Source organism: Nerophis lumbriciformis, linkage group LG12, assembly GCF_033978685.3.
Source record: "Nerophis lumbriciformis linkage group LG12, RoL_Nlum_v2.1, whole genome shotgun sequence".
Taxonomy (NCBI): domain Eukaryota; kingdom Metazoa; phylum Chordata; class Actinopteri; order Syngnathiformes; family Syngnathidae; genus Nerophis; species Nerophis lumbriciformis.
In genome coordinates, this window is record NC_084559.2 from 3,313,234 (window position 1) to 3,336,761 (window position 23,528).

At 37.4% G+C, this 23,528-nt stretch overlaps 1 protein-coding gene across 1 annotated transcript in view; it reads left to right on the top strand.

Annotated features, from left to right (window-relative positions):
* The first annotated feature begins 19,567 nt into the window (after positions 1-19,567).
* Positions 19,568-23,528, top strand: part of LOC133623021 (semaphorin-4C-like) — a 441,154-nt gene continuing 437,193 nt past the window's right edge. The window contains exon 1 of the mRNA XM_061985929.2: positions 19,568-19,846. The gene's annotated coding sequence lies outside the window, so the exon portion shown is untranslated. The remainder of the gene's footprint in view (positions 19,847-23,528) is intronic.

A 23,528-nucleotide genomic window follows, 5' to 3' on the forward strand; every position in this document is an offset into this window, starting at 1 on the left:
CACATGATGTAAGTGTCTATACTAGCTATGTTAGCCTACTATCCAAATGACTTTAAAAGTCTTATATAAGTGTTATAATGAAGGCAACACATGATGTAAGTGTCTATACTAGCTATATTAGCCTACTATCAAAATGACTTTAAAAGTCTTATATAAGTGTTATAATGAAGGCAACACATGATGTAAGTGGCTATATTAGCCTACTATCAAAATGACTTTAAAAGTCTTATATAAGTGTTATAATGAAGGCAACACATGATGTAAGTGTTTATATTAGCTATATTAGCCTACTATCAAAATGACATTAAAAGTCTTTTATAAGTGTTATAATGGAGGCAACACATGATGTAAGTGTCTATACTAGCTATATTAGCCTACTATCAAAATGACTTTAAAAGTCTTATATAAGTGTTATAATGAAGGCAACCCATGATGTAAGTGTCTATATTAGCTATATTAGCCTACTATCAAAATGACTTTAAAAGTCTTATATAAGTGTTATAATGAAGGCAACACATGATGTAAGTGTCTATATTAGCCTACTATCAAAATGACTTTAAAAGTCTTATATTAGTGTTATAATGAAGGCAACCCATGACGTAAGTGTCTATACTAGCTATATTAGCCTACTATCAAAATGACTTTAAAAGTCTTATATTAGTGTTATAATGAAGGCAACCCATGACGTAAGTGTCTATACTAGCTATATTAGCCTACTATCAAAATGACTTTAAAAGTCTTATATAAGTGTTATAATGAAGGCAACACATGATGTAAGTGTCTATATTAGCCTACTATCAAAATGACTTTAAAAGTCTTATATAAGTGTTATAATGAAGGCAACACATGATGTAAGTGTCTATACTAGCTATATTAGCCTACTATCAAAATGACTTTAAAAGTCTTATATAAGTGTTATAATGAAGGCAACACATGATGTAAGTATCTATATTAGCTATATTAGCCTACTATCAAAATGACTTTAAAAGTCTTATATAAGTGTTATAATGAAGGCAACCCATGATGTAAGTGTCTATACTAGCTATATTAGCCTACTATCAAAATGACTTTAAAAGTCTTATATAAGTGTTATAATGAAGGCAACACATGATGTAAGTGTCTATATTAGTTATATTAGCCTACTATCAAAATGACTTTAAAAGTCTTATATAAGTGTTATAATGAAGGCAACACATGATGTAAGTGTCTATATTAGTTATATTAGCCTACTATCAAAATGACTTTAAAAGTCTTATATAAGTGTTATAATGAAGGCAACACATGATGTAAGTGTCTATATTAGTTATATTAGCCTACTATCAAAATGACTTTAAAAGTCTTATATAAGTGTTATTATGAAGGCAACACATGATGTAAGTGTCTATACTAGCTATATTAGCCTACTTTTAAAATGACTTTAAAAGTCTTATATAAGTGTTATAATGAAGGCAACACATGATGTAAGTGTCTATACTAGCTATATTAGCCTACTTTTAAAATTACTTTAAAAGTCTTATATAAGTGTTATAATGAAGGCAACACATGACGTAAGTGTCTAGATTAGCTATATTAGCCTACTATCAAAATGACTTTAAAAGTCTTATATAAGTGTTATAATGAAGGCAACACATGATGTAAGTGTCTATATTAGTTATATTAGCCTACTATCAAAATGACTTTAAAAGTCTTATATAAGTGTTATAATGAAGGCAACACATGATGTAAGTGTCTATACTAGCTATATTAGCCTACTATCAAAATGACTTTAAAAGTCTTATATAAGTGTTATAATGAAGGCAACACATGATGTAAGTATCTATATTAGCTATATTAGCCTACTATCAAAATGACTTTAAAAGTCTTATATAAGTGTTATAATGAAGGCAACCCAGGATGTAAGTGTCTATACTAGCTATATTAGCCTACTATCAAAATGACTTTAAAAGTCTTATATAAGTGTTATAATGAAGGCAACACATGATGTAAGTGTCTATATTAGTTATATTAGCCTACTATCAAAATGACTTTAAAAGTCTTATATAAGTGTTATAATGAAGGCAACACATGATGTAAGTGTCTATATTAGTTATATTAGCCTACTATCAAAATGACTTTAAAAGTCTTATATAAGTGTTATAATGAAGGCAACACATGATGTAAGTGTCTATATTAGTTATATTAGCCTACTATCAAAATGACTTTAAAAGTCTTATATAAGTGTTATTATGAAGGCAACACATGATGTAAGTGTCTATATTAGCTATATTAGCCTACTATCAAAATGACTTTAAAAGTCTTATATAAGTGTTATAATGAAGGCAACACATGATGTAAGTGTCTATATTAGTTATATTAGCCTACTATCAAAATGACTTTAAAAGTCTTATATAAGTGTTATAATGAAGGCAACACATGATGTAAGTGTCTATATTAGTTATATTAGCCTACTATCAAAATGACTTTAAAAGTCTTATATAAGTGTTATAATGAAGGCAACACATGATGTAAGTGTCTATATTAGTTATATTAGCCTACTATCAAAATGACTTTAAAAGTCTTATATAAGTGTTATAATGAAGGCAACACATGATGTAAGTGTCTATATTAGTTATATTAGCCTACTATCAAAATGACTTTAAAAGTCTTATATAAGTGTTATTATGAAGGCAACACATGATGTAAGTGTCTATATTAGCCTACTATCAAAATGACTTTAAAAGTCTTATATAAGTGTTATAATGAAGGCAACACATGATGTAAGTGTCTATACTAGCCTACTATCAAAATGACTTTAAAAGTCTTATATAAGTGTTATAATGAAGGCAACACATGACGTAAGTGTCTATACTAGCTATATTAGCCTACTTTTAAAATGACTTTAAAAGTCTTATATAAGTGTTATAATGAAGGCAACACATGATGTAAGTGGCTGTATTAGCCTACTATCAAAATGACTTAAAATGTCTTATATAAGTGTTATAATGAAGGCAACCCATGATGTAAGTGTCTATACTAGCTATATTAGCCTACTATCAAAATGACTTTAAAAGTCTTATATAAGTGTTATAATGAAGGCAACCCATGATGTAAGTGTCTATACTAGCTATATTAGCCTACTATCAAAGTGACTTTAAAAGTCTTTTATAAGTGTTATAATGGAGGCAACACATGATGTAAGTGTCTATACTAGCTATATTAGCCTACTATCAAAATTACTTTAAAAGTCTTTTATAAGTGTTATAATGGAGGCAACACATGATGTAAGTGTCTATACTAGCTATATTAGCCTACTATCAAAATGACTTGAAAAGTCTTTTATAAGTGTTATAATGAAGGCAACACATGATGTAAGTGGCTATATTAGCCTACTATCAAAATGACTTTAAAAGTCTTATATAAGTGTTATAATGAAGGCAACACATGATGTAAGTGTTTATATTAGCTATATTAGCCTACTATCAAAATGACTTTAAAAGTCTTTTATAAGTGTTATAATGGAGGCAACACATGATGTAAGTGTCTATACTAGCTATATTAGCCTACTATCAAAATGACTTTAAAAGTCTTATATAAGTGTTATAATGAAGGCAACCCATGACGTAAGTGTCTATACTAGCTATATTAGCCTACTATCAAAATGACTTTAAAAGTCTTTTATAAGTGTTATAATGAAGGCAACACATGATGTAAGTGTCTATATTAGCCTACTATCAAAATGACTTTAAAAGTCTTATATAAGTGTTATAATGAAGGCAACACATGATGTAAGTGGCTATATTAGCCTACTATCAAAATGACTTTAAAAGTCTTATATAAGTGTTATAATGAAGGCAACACATGATGTAAGTGGCTATATTAGCCTACTATCAAAATGACTTTAAAAGTCTTTTATAAGTGTTATAATGGAGGCAACACATGATGTAAGTGTCTATACTAGCTATATTAGCCTACTATCAAAATGACTTTAAAAGTCTTATATAAGTGTTATAATGAAGGCAACCCATGACGTAAGTGTCTATACTAGCTATATTAGCCTACTATCAAAATGACTTTAAAAGTCTTATATAAGTGTTATAATGAAGGCAACACATGATGTAAGTGTCTATATTAGCCTACTATCAAAATGACTTTAAAAGTCTTATATAAGTGTTATAATGAAGGCAACACATGATGTAAGTGTCTATACTAGCTATATTAGCCTACTATCAAAATGACTTTAAAAGTCTTGTATACGTGTTATAATGAAGGCAACACATGATGTAAGTGTCTATACTAGCTATATTAGCCTACTATCAAAATGACTTTAAAAGTCTTATATAAGTGTTATAATGAAGGCAACACATGATGTAAGTGTCTATATTAGCTATATTAGCCTACTATCAAAATTACTTTAAAAGTCTTATATAAGTGTTATAATGAAGGCAACACATGATGTAAGTGGCTATATTAGCCTACTATCAAAATGACTTTAAAAGTCTTATATAAGTGTTATAATGAAGGCAACACATGATGTAAGTGTTTATATTAGCTATATTAGCCTACTATCAAAATGACTTTAAAAGTCTTTTATAAGTGTTATAATGGAGGCAACACATGATGTAAGTGTCTATACTAGCTATATTAGCCTACTATCAAAATTACTTTAAAAGTCTTATATAAGTGTTATAATGAAGGCAACCCATGATGTAAGTGTCTATATTAGCTATATTAGCCTACTATCAAAATGACTTTAAAAGTCTTATATAAGTGTTATAATGAAGGCAACCCATGATGTAAGTGTCTATATTAGCCTACTATCAAAATGACTTTAAAAGCCTTATATAAGTGTTATAATGAAGGCAACACATGATGTAAGTGTCTATACTAGCTATATTAGCCTACTATCAAAATGACTTTAAAAGTCTTATATAAGTGTTATAATGAAGGCAACACATGATGTAAGTGTCTATACTAGCTATATTAGCCTACTATCAAAATGACTTTAAAAGTCTTATATAAGTGTTATAATGAAGGCAACACATGACGTAAGTGTCTATACTAGCTATATTAGCCTACTATCAAAATGACTTTAAAAGTCTTATATAAGTGTTATAATGAAGGCAACACATGATGTAAGTGTCTATACTAGCTATATTAGCCTACTATCAAAATGACTTTAAAAGTCTTATATAAGTGTTATAATGAAGGCAACACATGACGTAAGTGTCTATACTAGCTATATTAGCCTACTATCAAAATTACTTTAAAAGTCTTATATAAGTGTTATAATGAAGGCAACACATGATGTAAGTGTCTATATTAGCCTACTATCAAAATGACTTTAAAAGTCTTATATAAGTGTTATAATGAAGGCAACACATGATGTAAGTGTCTATACTAGCCTACTATCAAAATGACTTTAAAAGTCTTATATAAGTGTTATAATGAAGGCAACACATGACGTAAGTGTCTATACTAGCTATATTAGCCTACTTTTAAAATGACTTTAAAAGTCTTATATAAGTGTTATAATGAAGGCAACACATGATGTAAGTGTCTATACTAGCTATATTAGCCTACTATCAAAATGACTTTAAAAGTCTTATATAAGTGTTATAATGAAGGCAACACATGACGTAAGTGTCTATACTAGCTATATTAGCCTACTTTTAAAATGGCTTTAAAAGTCTTATATAAGTGTTATAATGAAGGCAACACATGACGTAAGTGTCTATACTAGCTATATTAGCCTACTATCAAAATGACTTTAAAAGTCTTATATAAGTGTTATAATGAAGGCAACACATGATGTAAGTGTCTATATTAGCCGACTATCAAAATGACTTTAAAAGTCTTATATAAGTGTTATAATGAAGGCAACACATGATGTAAGTGTCTATATTAGCTATATTAGCCTACTATCAAAATGACTTTAAAAGTCTTATATAAGTGTTATAATGAAGGCAACACATGATGTAAGTGTCTGTATTAGCCTACTATCAAAATGACTTTAAAAGTCTTATATAAGTGTTATAATGAAGGCAACACATGACGTAAGTGTCTATACTAGCTATATTAGCCTACTATCAAAATGACTTTAAATCTAACATAATAGTGAGAGTCCCGTCCATAGTGGCTCTAACATACTAGTGAGAGTCCCGTCCATAGTGGATCTAACATATTTTTGTGAGAGTCCCGTCCATAGTGGATCTAACATAATAGTGAGAGTCCAGTCCATAGTGGATCTAACATAACAGTGTGAGAGTCCAGTCCATAGTGGATCTAACATAATAGTGAGAGTCCAGTCCATAGTGGATCTAACATAATAGTGTGAGAGTCCAGTCCATAGTGGATCTAACATAATAGTAAGAGTCCAGTCCATAGTGGATCTAACATAATAGTGAGAGAGTCCAGTCCATAATGGATCTAACATAATAGTGAGAGTCCAGCCCATAGTGGATCTAACATAATAGTGAGAGTCCAGTCCATAGTGGATCTAACATAATAGTGTGAGAGTCCAGTCCATAGTGGATCTAACATAATAGTGAAAGTCCAGTCCATCGTGGATCTAACATAATAGTGTGAGAGTCCAGTCCATAGTGGATCTAACATAATAGTGTGAGAGTCCAGTCCATAGTGGATCTAACATATTAGTGTGAGAGTCCAGTCCATAGTGGATCTAACATAATAGTGTGAGAGTCCAGTCCATAGTGGATCTAACATAATAGTGAGAGTCCAGTCCATCGTGGATCTAACATATTAGTGTGAGAGTCCAGTCCATAGTGGATCTAACATAATAGTGTGAGAGTCCAGTCCATAGTGGATCTAACATAATAGTGTGAAATTCCAGTCCATAGTGGATCTAACACATTAGTGTGAGAGTCCAGTCCATAGTGGATCTAACATAATAGTGTGACAGTCCAGTCCATAGTGGATCTAACATAATAGTGTGAGAGTCCAGTCCATAGTGGATCTAACATAATAGTAAGAGTCCAGTCCATAGTGGATCTAACATAATAGTGAGAGTCCAGTCCATAGTGGATCTAACATAATAGTGTGAGAGTCCAGTCCATAGTGGATCTAACATAATAGTAAGAGTCCAGTCCATAGTGGATCTAACATAATAGAGAGAGAGTCCAGTCCATAATGGATCTAACATAATAGTGAGAGTCCAGCCCATAGTGGATCTAACATAATAGTGAGAGTCCAGTCCATAGTGGATCTAACATAATAGTGTGAGAGTCCAGTCCATAGTGGATCTAACATAATAGTGAGAGTCCAGTCCATCGTGGATCTAACATACTGGTGTGAGAGTCCAGTCCATAGTGGATCTAACATAATAGTGTGAGAGTCCAGTCCATAGTGGATCTAACATATGAGTGTGAGAGTCCAGTCCATAGTGGATCTAACATAATAGTGAGAGTCCAGTCCATCGTGGATCTAACATATTAGTGTGAGAGTCCAGTCCATAGTGGATCTAACATATTAGTGTGAGAGTCCAGTCCATAGTGGATCTAACATAATAGTGTGAGAGTCCAGTCCATAGTGGATCTAACATATTAGTGTGAGAGTCCAGTCCTTAGTGGATCTAACATAATAGTGTGAGAGTCCAGCCCATAGTGGATCTAACATAATAGTGTGAGAGTCCAGTCCATAGTGGATCTAACATATTAGTGTGAGAGTCCAGTCCATAGTGGATCTAACATAATAGTGTGAGAGTCCAGCCCATAGTGGATCTAACATAATAGTGTGAGAGTCCAGTCCATAGTGGATCTAACATATTAGTGTGAGAGTCCAGTCCATAGTGGATCTAACATAATAGTGTGAGAGTCCAGCCCATAGTGGATCTAACATATTAGTGTGAGAGTCCAGTCCATAGTGGATCTAACATATTAGTGTGAGAGTCCAGTCCATAATGGATCTAACATAATAGTGAGAGTCCAGCCCATAGTGGATCTAACATAATAGTGAGAGTCCAGTCCATAGTGGATCTAACAAAATAGTGAGAGTCCAGCCCATAGTGGATCTAACATAATAGTGAGAGTCCAGTCCATAGTGGATCTAACATAATAGTGTGAGAGTCCAGTCCATAGTGGATCTAACATAATAGTGTGAGAGTCCAGTCCATAGTGGATCTAACATAATAGTGAGAGTCCAGCCCATAGTGGATCTAACATAATAGTGTGAGAGTCCAGTCCATAGTGGATCTAACATAATAGTGTGAGAGTCCAGTCCATAGTGGGGCCAGTAGGAGATCATCTTGAGTGGAGACAGGTCAGCAGTGCAGAGACGTCCCCAACTGATGCACAGATGAGTGGTCCACCCTGGGTACCGACTTCATGTGGTCACCAAATCTGTGCAGAGCAGAAAAGACACGGCAGATCAACTGGTCTAAAAGGGGGGTCTATTTAACCTGAAACCCTCATAGTGTTTTTAGTGGGACACGACTTCACCGTGTTTGCTTTTTCACGTTTCTGCATCTTTTCATCACAGCGTGTTGCAATAACAGCAGAGTTTCAAATTACTTCCCTAAATCCAAACTCATTATCTGTCAAACCAAACAAACATCTGTGCCAGGACATCCACCACCGGATGCAAATTTGAGATTATGAGCATTACACAATAGGTTCTTGTTTATTAGGATGCCTTGTTTGCTTGATAATCTGTTTTTTTTTTTGGTGAGGATTTAAGTAACAATCTTCGCGGCTTTGCTGACAGTCAGGCAGAAAATATGTTGAAGGGGTGCAGGCAATTTGACATGGGCTGTGTGTGGTGGGTGTGCCAGATACTCCCCTGCAGAAATAAACAGTAGTCAAATTGCAGAATGTTTCCAGCACAAACCAAAATTATAAAGAGATATTTTGCAGATGCAGCCTTTGGGAGTGTGTTTATTGATCTGGGCTGGGGTTAAACGCCCCCAAGATGTCCTGTTCAATACAAAAAAAACAGGTTCTCTAGTGCAGTGTTTTTCAACCTTGTTTGAGGCAAGGCACATTTTTTTCATAAAAAAATACGGAGGCACACCACCAGCAGAAAACGTTAAAAAAAAGAAACCCCACCAGGTCGTCGTGCCTTATTTTGAGTTTGTTGGTGTTTTCCTGGGTGTAATGCTTTTGTTCTTGTCTTGCGCTCTTATTTTGGTGGCCCTTCCTGTTTTGTTGGTGTTTTCCTGTCTTCCTTTAAGCACTATTCCCCCGCACCTGCTTTGTGTTAGCAAGCAAGACTATTTAAGTTGTTGCTATCCTTCTTTGTGTGGACATTGTTGATTGTCATGTCATATACGGATGTACTTTACGGATGCCGTAAGTTTTTGCTGTCGTCCAGCATTTTGTTTCTGTTTACTTTTGTAGCCAGTTCAGTTTTAGTTTCGTTCTGCATAGCCTTCCCTAAGCTTCAATGCCTTTTCTTAGGGGCACTCACCTTTTGTTTATTTTTGGTTTAAGCATTAGCCACCTTTTTACCTGCACGCTGCCTCCCGCTGTTTCCGACATCTACAAAGCAATTAGCTACCTGCTGCCACCGACTGATACGGAAGAGTATTACACGGTCACTCTGCCGAGCTCTAGACAGCACCGACACTCAACAGCAACACATAATTTGTAGACTATAATTATTGGTTTGCAAAAAAATTTTTTAATCCAAATAGGTGAAATTAGATCAGTGTTTTTCAACCTTTTTTGAAGCAAGGCATATTTTTTTCATTAAAAAATATGGAGGCACACCACCAGCAGAAAACGTTAAAAAATGAAACCCCACCATGTCGTCGTGCCTTATTTTGAGTTTGTTGGTGTTTTCCTGTGTGTAATGCTTTTGTTCTTGTCTTGCGCTCTTATTTTGGTGGCCCTTCCTGTTTTGTTGGTGTTTTCCTGTCTTCCTTTAAGCACTATTCCCCCGCACCTGCTTTGTGTTAGCAAGCAAGACTATTTAAGTCGTTGCTATCCTTCCTTGTGTGGACATTGTTGATTGCCATGTCATGTACGGATGTACTTTGCGGACGCCGTAAGTTTTTGCTGTCGTCCAGCATTTTGTTTCTGTTTACTTTTGTAGCCAGTTCAGTTTTAGTTTCGTTCTGCATAGCCTTCCCTAAGCTTCAATGCCTTTTCTTAGGGGCACTCACCTTTTGTTTATTTTTGGTTTAAGCATTAGCCACCTTTTTACCTGCACGCTGCCTCCCGCTGTTTCCGACACCTACAAAGCAATTAGCTACCTGCTGCCACCGACTGATACGGAAGAGTATTACACGGTCACTCTGCCGAGCTCTAGACAGCACCGACACTCAACAACAACACATCATTTGTAGGCTATAATTACTGGTTTGAAATTTTTTTTTTTAATCCAAATAGGTGAAATTAGATCAGTTTTTCAACCTTTTTTGAGGCAAGGCACATTTTTTTCATTAAAAAATACGGAGGCACACCACCAGCAGAAAAGGTTAAAAAATGAAACCCCACCAGGTCGTCGTGCCTTATTTTGAGTTTGTTGGTGTTTTCCTGTGTGTGATGCTTTTGTTCTTGTCTTGCGCTCTTATTTTGGTGGCCCTTCCTGTTTTGTTGGTGTTTTCCTGTCTTCCTTTAAGCACTATTCCCCCGCACCTGCTTTGTGTTAGCAAGCAAGACTATTTAAGTCGTTGCTATCCTTCTTTGTGTGGACATTGTTGATTGTCACGTCATGTACGGATGTACTTTGCGGACGCCGTAAGTTTTTGCTGTCGTCCAGCATTTTGTTTCTGTTTACTTTTGTAGCCTGTGCAGTTTTAGTTTCGTTCTGCATAGCCTTCCCTAAGCTTCAATGCCTTTTCTTAGGGGCACTCACCTTTTGTTTATTTTTGGTTTAAGCATTAGCCACCGTTTTACCTGCACGCTGCCTCCCGCTGTTTCCGACATCTACAAAGCAATTAGCTACCTGCTGCCACCGACTGATACGGAAGAGTATTACACGGTCACTCTGCCGAGCTCTAGACAGCACCGACACTCAACAACAACACATAATTTGTAGACTATAATTACTGGTTTGAAAATGTTTTTTTTAACCCAAATAGGTGAAATTAGATCAGTGTTTTTCAACCTTTTTTGAGGCAAGGCACATTTTTTTCATTAAAAAATATGGAGGCACACCACCAGCAGAAAACGTTAAAAAATGAAACCCCACAAGGTCGTCGTGCCTTATTTTGAGTTTGTTGGTGTTTTCCTGTGTGTAATGCTTTTGTTCTTGTCTTGCGCTCTTATTTTGGTGGCCCTTCCTGTTTCGTTGGTGTTTTCCTGTCTTCCTTTAAGCACTATTCCCCCGCACCTGCTTTGTGTTAGCAAGCAAGACTATTTAAGTTGTTGCTATCCTTCTTTGTGTGGACATTGTTGATTGTCATGTCATATACGGATGTACTTTGCGGACGCCGTAAGTTTTTGCTGTCGTCCAGCATTTTGTTTCTGTTTACTTTTGTAGCCAGTTCAGTTTTAGTTTCGTTCTGCATAGCCTTCCCTAAGCTTCAATGCCTTTTCTTAGGGGCACTCACCTTTTGTTTATTTTTGGTTTAAGCATTAGACACCTTTTTACCTGCACGATGCCTCCCGCTGTTTCCGACATCTACAAAGCAATTAGCTACCTGCTGCCACCGACTGAAACGGAAGAGTATTACACGGTCACTCTGCCGAGCTCTAGACAGCACCGACACTCAACAACAACACATAATTTGTAGACTATAATTACTGGTTTGCAAAAAAAAATGTAATCCAAATAGGTGAAATTAGATCAGTGTTTTTCAACCTTTTTTGAGGCAAGGCACATTTTTTTTCATAAAAAAATACGGAGGCACACCACCAGCAGAAAACGTAAAAAAATGAAACCCCACCAGGTCGTCGTGCCTTATTTTGAGTTTGTTGGTGTTTTCCTGTGTGTTGCTTTTGTTCTTGTCTTGCGCTCTTATTTTGGTGGCCCTTCCTGTTTTGTTGTTAGCAAGCAAGACTATTTAAGTCGTTGCTATCCTTCTTTGTGTGGACATTGTTGATTGTCACGTCATGTACGGATGTACTTTGCGGACGCCGTAAGTTTTTGCTGTCGTCCAGCATTTTGTTTCTGTTTACTTTTGTAGCCAGTTCAGTTTTAGTTTTGTTCTGCATATCCTTCCCTAAGCTTCAATGCCTTTTCTTAGGGGCACTCACCTTTTGTTTATTTTTGGTTTAAGCATTAGCCACCTTTTTACCTGCACACTGCCTCCCGCTGTTTCCGACATCTACAAAGCAATTAGCTACCTGCTGCCACCGACTGATACGGAAGAGTATTACACGGTCACTCTGCCGAGCTCTAGACAGCACCGACACTCAACAACAACACATCATTTGTAGACTATAATTACTGGTTTGAATTTTTTTTTTTTAACCCAAATAGGTGAAATTAGATCAGTGTTTTTCAACCTTTTTTGAGGCAAGGCACATTTTTTTCATTAAAAAATATGGAGGCACACCACCAGCAGAAAAGGTTAAAAAATTAAACCCCACCAGGTCGTCGTGCCTTATTTTGAGTTTGTTGGTGTTTTCCTGTGTGTTGCTTTTGTTCTTGTCTTGCGCTCTTATTTTGGTGGCCCTTCCTGTTTTGTTGTTAGCAAGCAAGACTATTTAAGTTGTTGCTATCCTTCTTTGTGTGGACATTGTTGATTGTCACGTCATGTACGGATGTACTTTGCGGACGCCGTAAGTTTTTGCTGTCGTCCAGCATTTTGTTTCTGTTTACTTTTGTAACCACTTCAGTTTTAGTTTCGTTCTGCATAGCCTTCCCTAAGCTTCAATGCCTTTTCTTAGGGGCACTCACCTTTTGTTTATTTTTAGTTTAAGCATTAGCCACCTTTTTACCTGCACGCTGCCTCCCGCTGTTTCCGACATCTACAAAGCAATTAGCTACCTGCTGCCACCGACTGATACGGAAGAGTATTACACGGTCACTCTGCCGAGCTCTAGACAGCACCGACACTCAACAACAACACATAATTTGTAGACTATAGTTACTGGTTTGCAAAAATTTTTTTTAACCCAAATAGGTGAAATTAGATCCGTGTTTTTCAACCTTTTTTGAGGCAAGGCACATTTTTTTCATTAAAAAATACGGAGGCACACCACCAGCAGAAAACGTTAAAAAATGAAACCCCACCAGGTCGTCGTGCCTTATTTTGAGTTTGTTGGTGTTTTCCTGTGTGTAATGCTTTTGTTCTTGTCTTGCGCTCTTATTTTGGTGGCCCTTCCTGTTTTGTTGGTGTTTTCCTGTCTTCCTTTAAGCGCTATTCCCCCGCACCTGCTTTGCGTTAGCAAGCAAGACTATTTAAGTTGTTGCTATCCTTCTTTGTGTGGACATTGTTGATTGCCACGTCATGTACGGATGTACTTTGCGGACGTCGTAAGTTTTTGCTGTCGTCCAGCATTTTGTTTCTGTCTACTTTTGTAGCCAGTTCAGTTTTAGTTTCGTTCTGCATAGCCTTCCCTAAGCTTCAATGCCTTTTCTTAGGGGCACTCACCTTTTGTTTATTTTTGGTTTAAGCATTAGCCACCTTTTTACCTGCACGCTGCCTCCCGCTGTTTCCGACATCTACAAAGCAATTAGCTACCTGCTGCCACCGACTGATACGGAAGAGTATTACACGGTCACTCTGCCGAGCTCTAGACAGCACCGACACTCAACAACAACACATCATTTGTAGACTATAATTACTGGTTTGCAAAAAAATTTTTTTAACCCAAATAGGTGAAATTAGATCAGTGTTTTTCAACCTTTTTTGAGGCAAGGCACATTTTTTTCATTAAAAAATATGGAGGCACACCACCAGCAGAAAAGGTTAAAAAATTCAACCCCACCAGGTCGTCGTGCCTTATTTTGAGTTTGTTGGTGTTTTCCTGTGTGTTGCTTTTGTTCTTGTCTTGCGCTCTTATTTTGGTGGCCCTTCCTGTTTTGTTGTTAGCAAGCAAAACTATTTAAGTCGTTGCTATCCTTCTTTGTGTGGACATTGTTGATTTTCACGTCATGTACGGATGTACTTTGCGGACGCCGTAAGTTTTTGCTGTCGTCCAGCATTTTGTTTCTGTTGACTTTTGTAGCCAGTTCAGTTTTACTTTCGCTTTGCATAGCTTTTGTTCATACCTTTTTACCTGCACTCTGCCTCCCGCTGTGGTCTGCATATTGGGATCACAACAAACCATCCTCGTTCTCACCCGACACGTTCCGACTTTTACAAAGCAATTAACTACCTGCTGGTATGGAGTATTACGTGGCTACCCTGCCGAGTTCTTACACAGCACAGACACTAAGCAACGGCACATTATTTGCAGATTATAATTATTGATTTGCAAAAAAATATATTTTTTGGGCCAATTAGGTGAAATTGCATAATTTATCACCGTACACAAACTCTGATCATCCCTCACTCACCCTGAGACCTGCGAAGAACCGCCCAGAGAAAATCAATCATATTACATTTTTCGTGGCGGTCTTGGCTGTGTAAGGAACGGCAGAACCCGTGTTTGCGCCGCAAGATCTGTGATAATACTTATATTACCACCCGACATAATCCGCCGGTCATGTTCTCCTCCCGGACCTTCACAATGTGGACACACGGAGATGGGGGAGTTCAACACGGACGCATCACATGCTCATCAAGGAGCTACACAGAGGTTGATGCTGAGTAGAGGGTGGAGGATTACGGGCGCCGTGATCAAAATGTGTTGAGAAAGGCTTTTTGAGAATACATTTTCATTAACAAATCCATTGGAGCATTCACACAATAATAATAATAGATGAATTTTGGTGTAGAAAACCATATGTGTGAATGCTTTGGAGCATTCACACAATAATAATAATAAATAGATGAATTTTGGTGTAGAAAACCATATCTGTGAATGCTTTGGAGCAGTGGGCAGCAGCGGTGCCACGCCCGGGAATAATTTTTGGTGATTTAACCCCCAATTCCAACCCTTGATGCTGAGTGCCAAGCAGGGAGGTAATGGGTCCCATTTTTATAGTCTTTGGTATGACTCGGCCGGGGTTTGTGTGAATGCTTTGGAACATTCACACAATAAATAGATGAATTTTGGTGTAGAAAACCAAATGTGTGAATGCTTTGGAGCATATACATGATAAATTGATGAATTTTGGTGTAGAAAACCATATGAGTGAATGCTTTGGAGCATTCACGCAATAATAATAATAGATTAATTTTGGTGTAGAAAACCTTATGTGTGAATGCTTTGGAACATTCACACAATAAATTGATGAATTTTGGTGTAGAAAACCATGTGTGAATGGAGCATTCACACAATAAATAGATGAATTTTGGTGTAGAAAACTATATGAGTGAATGCATTGGAGCATTCACGCAATAATAATAATAGATTAATTTTGGTGTAGAAAACCTTATGTGTGAATGCTTTGGAACATTCACACAATAAATAGATGAATTTTGGTGTAGAAAACCATGTGTGAAAGCTTTGGAGCATTCACACATTAATAATTATAGATAGAGAATATTGGTGTAGAAAACCATATGCGTGAATGCTTTGGAGCATTCACACAATAATAATAATAGATAGAGAATATTGGTGTAGAAAACCATATGTGAATGGAGCATTCACACAATAAATAGATGAATTTTGGTGTAGAAAACCATATGAGTGAATGCTTTGGAGCATTCACGCAATAATAATAATAGATAGAGAATATTGGTGTAGAAAACCATATGCTTTGGAGCATTCACACAATAAATAGATGAATTTTGGTGTAGAAAACCATATGAGTGAATGCTTTGGAGCATTCACGCAATAATAATAATAGATTAATTTTGGTGTAGAAAACCTTATGTGTGAATCCTTTGGAACATTCACACAATAAATAGATGAATTTTGGTGTAGAAAACCATGTGTGAAAGCTTTGGAGCATTCACACAATAATAATTATAGATAGAGAATATTGCTGTAGAAAACCATATGTGTGAATGCTTTGGAGCATTCACACAATAAATAGATGAATTTTGGTGTAGAAAACCATATGAGTGAATGCATTGGAGCATTCACGCAATAATAATAATAGATTAATTTTGGTGTAGAAAACCTTATGTGTGAATGCTTTGGAACATTCACACAATAAATAGATACATTTTGGTGTAGAAAACCATGTATGAATGCTTTGGAGCATTCACACAATAATAATAATAGATAGAAAATATTGGTGTAGAAAACCATATGTGTGAAGGCTTTGGAGCATTCACACAATAAATAGATTAATTTTGGTGTAGAAAACCATATATATGAATGCTCCAAAGCATTCACACCAGTGACGTGCGGTGAGGTTCATGACTGGTGAGGCACTGACTTCATCACAGTCAGATTTACAAACATATGAACCCTAAAGAGTATCTTATTCACCATTTGATTGGCAGCAGTTAACGGGTTATGTTTAAAAGCTCATACCAGCATTCTTCCCTGCTTGGCACTCAGCATCAAGGGTTGGAATTGGGGGTTAAATCACCAACAATTATTCCCGGGCGCGGCGCCGCTGCTGCCCACTGCTCCCCTCACCTCCCAGGGGGTGAGCAAGGGGATGGGTCAAATGCAGAGGACAAATTTCACCACACCTAGTGTGTGTGTGACAATCATTGGTACTTTAACTTAACTTTAACTTTACACATACAAATTGTAGCACACAAAAAAGCACATTTAATAAAAAAAACGTTATTATGGTCTTACCTTTACTTATAAGTGCGGGAACAGTGGTGTTCGTGTTGGAGGAGTTGTGAATGAATGAAATATGAAATCCGTGCTGCAGTCTGCAGGTGTACCTAATGTTGTGTCCCTGCAGTCGTTCACGGCTCCTCCGGCGCGAGCAATGTTCTTTTTGCACTTTTTGGCTTCTTGTTAAGTGACTTTTTTTGGGTGGATTCGGTCTTGCACGTGGAGGGTTTGGGTGTGGGCTTTGGTTGGTGTGGCGCTCCCGTCGGGGGGTGCAGTCTGCGGCGGAGGTGCGTTAACCGGCACCAGGAGGCGGGGTTACGCGAGCCTCAGCCAGTGCGTCTTCGCAGCAGTTTTATGATCGCTCAGCACAAGAAATACGTTACACACATACAGTTGTTGACAAAATACACTGTACATTATATACCTCAGCTAACTAAACTATGGAAATGTATAATATAATTCATATAGCAATACGGTCTCACTGCACAGCAGGCCAGCAGTTAGCCGAGTCCGCAATCCATGTTGAGGCACTGAGTGACGTGCCTCAACTGGCTGCTGATCACCGTCTCTTCTCAGTATTTGAACGGCAAATGTGAAAATTCAGCGATTTTGAATAAAAATAATCTAAAACTGGTGAAGTTAAATGGAAAATAACTTTATAGTATAATCACTGGATACATACAGGTAAAAGCCAGTAAATTAGAATATTTTGAAAAACTTGATTTATTTCAGTAATTGCATTCAAAAGGTGTAACTTGTACATTATATTTATTCATTGCACACAGACTGATGCATTCAAATGTTTATTTCATTTAATTTTGATGATTTGAAGTGGCAACAAATGAAAATCCAAAATTCCGTGTGTCACAAAATTAGAATATTACTTAAGGCTAATACAAAAAAGGGATTTTTAGAAATGTTGGCCAACTGAAAAGTATGAAAATAAAAAATATGAGCATGTACAATACTCAATTCTTGGTTGGAGCTCCTTTTGCCTCAATTACTGCGTTAATGCGGCGTGGCATGGAGTCGATGAGTTTCTGGCACTGCTCAGGTGTTATGAGAGCCCAGGTTGCTCTGATAGTGGCCTTCAACTCTTCTGCGTTTTTGGGTCTGGCATTCTGCATCTTCCTTTTCACAATACCCCACAGATTTTCTATGGGGCTAAGGTCAGGGGAGTTGGCGGGCCAACTTAGAACAGAAATACCATGGTCCGTAAACCAGGCACGGGTAGATTTTGCGCTGTGTGCAGGCGCCAAGTCCTGTTGGAACTTGAAATCTCCATCTCCATAGAGCAGGTCAGCAGCAGGAAGCATGAAGTGCTCTAAAACTTGCTGGTAGACGGTTGCGTTGACCCTGGATCTCAGGAAACAGAGTGGACCGACACCAGCAGATGACATGGCACCCCAAACCATCACCCAACCATGCAAATTTTGCATTTCCTTTGGAAATCGAGGTCCCAGAGTCTGGAGGAAGACAGGAGAGGCACAGGATCCACGTTGCCTGAAGTCTAGTGTAAAGTTTCCACCATCAGTGATGGTTTGGGGTGCCATGTCATCTGCTGGTGTCGGTCCACTCTGTTTCCTGAGATCCAGGGTCAACGCAGCCGTCTACCAGCAAGTTTTAGAGCACTTCATGCTTCCTGCTGCTGACCTGCTCTATGGAGATGGAGATTTCAAGTTCCAACAGGACTTGGCGCCTGCACACAGCGCAAAATCTACCCGTGCCTGGTTTACGGACCATGGTATTTCTGTTCTAAATTGGCCCGCCAACTCCCCTGACCTTAGCCCCATAGAAAATCTGTGGGGTATTGTGAAAAGGAAGATGCAGAATGCCAGACCCAAAAACGCAGAAGAGTTGAAGGCCACTATCAGAGCAACCTGGGCTCTCATAACACCTGAGCAGTGCCAGAAACTCATCGACTCCATGCCACGCCGCATTAACGCAGTAATTGAGGCAAAAGGAGCTCCAACCAAGTATTGAGTATTGTACATGCTCATATTTTTCATTTTCATACTTTTCAGTTGGCCAACATTTCTAAAAATCCCTTTTTTTGTATTAGCCTTAAGTAATATTCTAATTTTGTGACACACGGAATTTTGGATTTTCATTTGTTGCCACTTCAAATCATCAAAATTAAATGAAATAAACATTTGAATGCATCAGTCTGTGTGCAATGAATAAATATAATGTACAAGTTACACCTTTTGAATGCAATTACTGAAATAAATCAAGTTTTTCAAAATATTCTAATTTACTGGCTTTTTACCTGTATAACAATTTAATTTTTTTTTTTTTCCTTTTTCCTTTTTTTTCTTTCCATGATGGCAGCCTCACCTGCCTCTAATGACCGCACGTCACTGATTCACACTATAATAACAATAGATTAATTTTAGTGTAGAAAACCATATGTGTGAATGCTATCCCTTTTTAACTGAATAACTGACTGAATTGTCACCTCTTCATTGGTCTCTGTCTTTCATCTGGCATGCGGCACACAGTTTCAAAGCTCCGGCGAGTACCAAAAAAAAAAAAAAAAAAGGTCATTCACTTTATACAATAGAGGTTGGCAGTTAATGGCCGCTGGGGGCCCCTGGCCTGTGTTGGGGGTCCTTGTCGAGAGGCGCCAATGGGCGGGGGACCTGTTGGTTGGTCTGCCTTTTTTTTTATCCCTAAAAAGTCCTGCTGTGATGTGCCGCAGGAGCACACGCTAACGTCTTCATCCCTCCACCCATGTGCGTGTGCAACTTGGAGGAAGACACGTTGTCTCTCTCTCTCCCCCTCTCTCTCTCTCTCTCTCTCTCTCTCTCTCTCTCTCTCTCTCTCTCTCTCTCTCTCTCTCCGCGTCCTCCTCTTCCTCCTCCTCCTCTTCCTCGGGTTTCCTGTTACAAAGCCTTGGGAGCGAGAGTTGCGCTCAGCCACTTCCTTCGTGTGTGGACAAACTACATGACGGGATCTCCAGCTTTTTACGGACATTTTTCTACCGGAGGGAAGGGACCGAAAGACAAGAAGGAGCGATGTGGATTGATTTATAACTTCAAAGAAAAATCGGTGATTAACGGAGAAGAGGAGGAGGAGGAAGGATATCGGTTGTAACGGCGGAGTAACACGCTCAGCATCGTCGTGATCAGCCCGGTCTTAATCATCATCTTAATAATAATAACAAGGTAAGTTTGTTGACGTTGTTTGTGTTTAAACGTGATGGCTTCAAAGTAGACGAAGCCTCCAGAGGAGTCCGAGGCTACCGGTCAACTGTTGCCATGAAAACCTCTTCCTGGGACGTGTCGGCATCGTTTCGCTCTTTTAAAAACGTTTTTTTGTTTTTTTCCCCCCGGCTTGCTTTGTGGTGCAACTTTATTCCCATTCATAGCAGAGTAAATAAAGCGCACTGCGGTCTGAAGCAGTTGGAAATGAATCAACCAAGGGGGTGAATCCCTTAAAAAATGGTTTGAATAGGTTGAAAAATGTGGGATTTGTGCAACTTGGAAAAATGTCCCGTTCATTTCAATGGGAACTTCCTGGAAATTTTGGGAAAAGTGGGATTTTTTTAAAGAAATTATTAGGAACATGAATGTCCTGAATGAGCTGAATTGGTTGGTGTCGGAATTGTTTACATCGGTCAAGAAATGTTGAATGATTGACAGTTTTTATTTAAGAAATTCCTGGAATTTTGGTAAAACCGGGAATTTTTCTGGTTCCTTAACCAACTTGATTTTTGTCCTGAATATGAGGAGTGTTTTGACGATGGAACGGTTGAAAAGGGTTGAAAAATGTGAAAGGAGTAGTCGAACTTAAGGGTGGAAATAGGTTACCAAAAAAACAGGAATTTCTGGAAATTTGTTGAATTTGGAAAAATGGTAGTTTGAATGTCCAGGATGAGTTGAGTGTGTTGAAGGTGGAATGGTTTGAATGGGTTGAAGAATGTGGGAATAGTGAGAGTGAGAAAAATGTCTCATTCATTTCAATGGGAACTTCCTGGAAATTTGGGAAAAGCGGGTATTTTTGGAAAATGATTAGGAGCATGAATGTCCTGAATGAGCTGAATTGGTTGGTGTTGGAATTGTTTAAATCTGTCAAGAAATGATGAATTAGTGACAGTTTTTAATTTAGAAATTCCTGGAATTTCGGGAAAACCGGGAATTGTTCTAGTTCCTTAACCAACTTGGTTTTTGTCCTGAATATGAGGGGCGTTTTGACGGTGGTAGTTTGAATGTCCAGGATCAGTTGAATGTGTTGAAGGTGGAATGGTTTGAATGGGTTGAAAAATGTGGGAATTGTGCAACTTGGAAAAATGCCCCATTCATTTCAATGAGAACTTCCTGGAAATTTGGGAATTTTGGGAAAAGTGGGATTTTTTGGGAAATGATTAGGAGCATGAATGTCCTGATTGAGCTGAATTGGTTGGTGTTGGAATTGTTTAAATCGGTCAAGAAATGATGAATTTGTGACGGTTTTTAATTGAGAAATTCCTGGAATTTCGGAAAAACCGGGAATTGTTCTAGTTCCTTAACCAACTTGGTTTTTGTCCTGAATATGAGGAGTGTTTTGACGGTGGAACGGTTGAAATGGGTTGAAAAATGTGAAAGGGGTAGTCGATCTTAAGAGTGGAAATAGGTTACCAAAAGGAATTTCTGGAAATGTGTTGAATGTGGAAAAATGGTAGTTTGAATGTCCAGGATGAGTTGAATGTGTTGAAGGTGGAATGGTTTGAATGGGTTGAAGAATGTAGGAATAGTTGAAGTTTGAAAAATGATGTCATTCATTTCAATGGGAACTTCCTGGAATTTGAGGAAAAGCGGGATTTTTTTGAAAATGATTAGGAACATGAATGTCCGGAATGAGCTGAATTGGTTGGTGTTGGAATTGTTTAAATCGGTCAAGAAATTATGACTTTTTAATTAAGTAATTCCTGGAATTTTGGTAAAACCGGGAATTTGTCTTGTTCCTTAACCAACTTGGTTTTTATCCGACTTGCTTTGTGGTGCAACTTTATTCCCATTCATAGCAGAGTAAATAAAGCGCACTGCGGTCTGAAGCAGTTGGAAAGGAATCAACCAAGGGGGTTAATCCCTTAAAAAATGGTTTGAATAGGTTGAAAAATGTGGAAATTGTGCAACTTGGAAAAATGTCCCATTCATTTCAATGGGAACTTCCTGGAAATTTGGGAATTTTGGTAAAACTGGGAATTTTTCTAGTTCCTTAACCAACTTGGTTTTTGTCCATGGTTTGAATGGGTTGAAGAATGTGGGAATAGTTATGAATGTCATTCATTTCAATGGGAACTTCCTGGAAATTTTGGGGAAAGTGGGATTTTTTTAAAAGAAATGAATAGGAGCATGAATGTCCTGAATGAGCTGAATTGACTGGTGTTGGAATTGTTTAAATCGGTCAAGAAATGTTGAATTAGTGACAGTTTTTATTGAAGAAATTCCTGGAATTTTGGTAAAACCGGGAATTTTTCTAGTTTCTTAACCAACTTGGTTTTTGTCCTGAATATGAGGAGCGTTTTGACGGTGGTAGTTTGAATGTCCAGGATCAGTTGAATGTGTTGAAGGTGGAATGGTTTGAATGGGTTTAAAAATGTGGGAATTGTCCAACTTGGAAAAATGCCCCCTTCATTTCAACGGGAACTTCCTGGAAATTTGCGAATTTTGGGAAAAGTGGGATTTTTTGGAAAATGATTAGGAGCATGAATGAGCTGAATTGGTTGGTGTTGGAATTGTTTAAATCGGTCAAGAAATGATGAATTTGTGACAGTTTTTAATTGAGAAATTCCTGGAATTTCGGAAAAAACGGGAATTGTTCTAGTTCCTTAACCAACTTAGTTTTTGTCCTCAATATGAAGAGTGTTTTGACGGTGGAACAGTTGAAATAGGTTGAACAATGTGAAAGGAGTAGTTGAACTTAAGGGTTCAAAAAATGGGAATTCCTGGAAATTTGTTGAATTTGGAAAAATGGTAGTTGGAATGTCCAGGATGAGTTGAGTGTGTTGAAGGTGGAATGGTTTGAAAGGGTTGAATTCAAGAATGTGGGGAAAAGCGGGATTTTTTGGAAAATGATTAGGAACATGAATGTCCTGATTGAGCTGAATTGGTTGGTGTTGGAATTGTTTAAATCGGTCAAGAAATGAGGAATTAGTGACAGTTTTTAATTGAGAAATTCCTGGAATTTCTGAAAAAACAGGAATTGTTCTAGTTCATTAACCAACTTGGTTTTTGTCCTGAATATGAGGAGTGTTTTGACGGTGGAACGGCTGAAATGGGTTGAAAAATGTGGAAGGAGTAGTCGAACTTAAGGGTTCAAAAAACGTGAATTCCTGGAAATTTGTTGAATTTGGAAAAATGGTAGTTGGAATGTCCAGGATGAGTTGAATGTGTTGAAGGGGGAATGGTTTGAATCGGTTGAAGAATGTGGGAATAGTGAAAGTTTGAAAAATGTCTCATTCATTTCAATGGGAACTTCCTGGAAATTTGGGGAAAAGCGGGATTTTTTGAAAATGTTTAGGAGCATGAATGAGCTGAATTGGTTGGTGTTGGAACCAATTGGTCAAGAAATTATGAGTTTTTAATTGAGTAATTCCTGGAATTTCGGGAAAACCGGGAATTTGTCTTGTTCCTTAACCAACTTGGTTTTTGTCCGACTTGCTTTGTGGTGCAACTTTATTCCCATTCATAGCAGAGTAAATAAAGCGCACTGCGGTCTGAAGCAGTTGGAAATGAATCAACCAAGAGGGTTTTAATCCCTTAAAAAAATGGTTTGAATAGGTTGAAAAATGTGGGAATTGTGCAACTTGGAAAAATGTCCCATTCATTTCAATGGGAACTTCCTGGAAATTTGGGAATTTTGGTA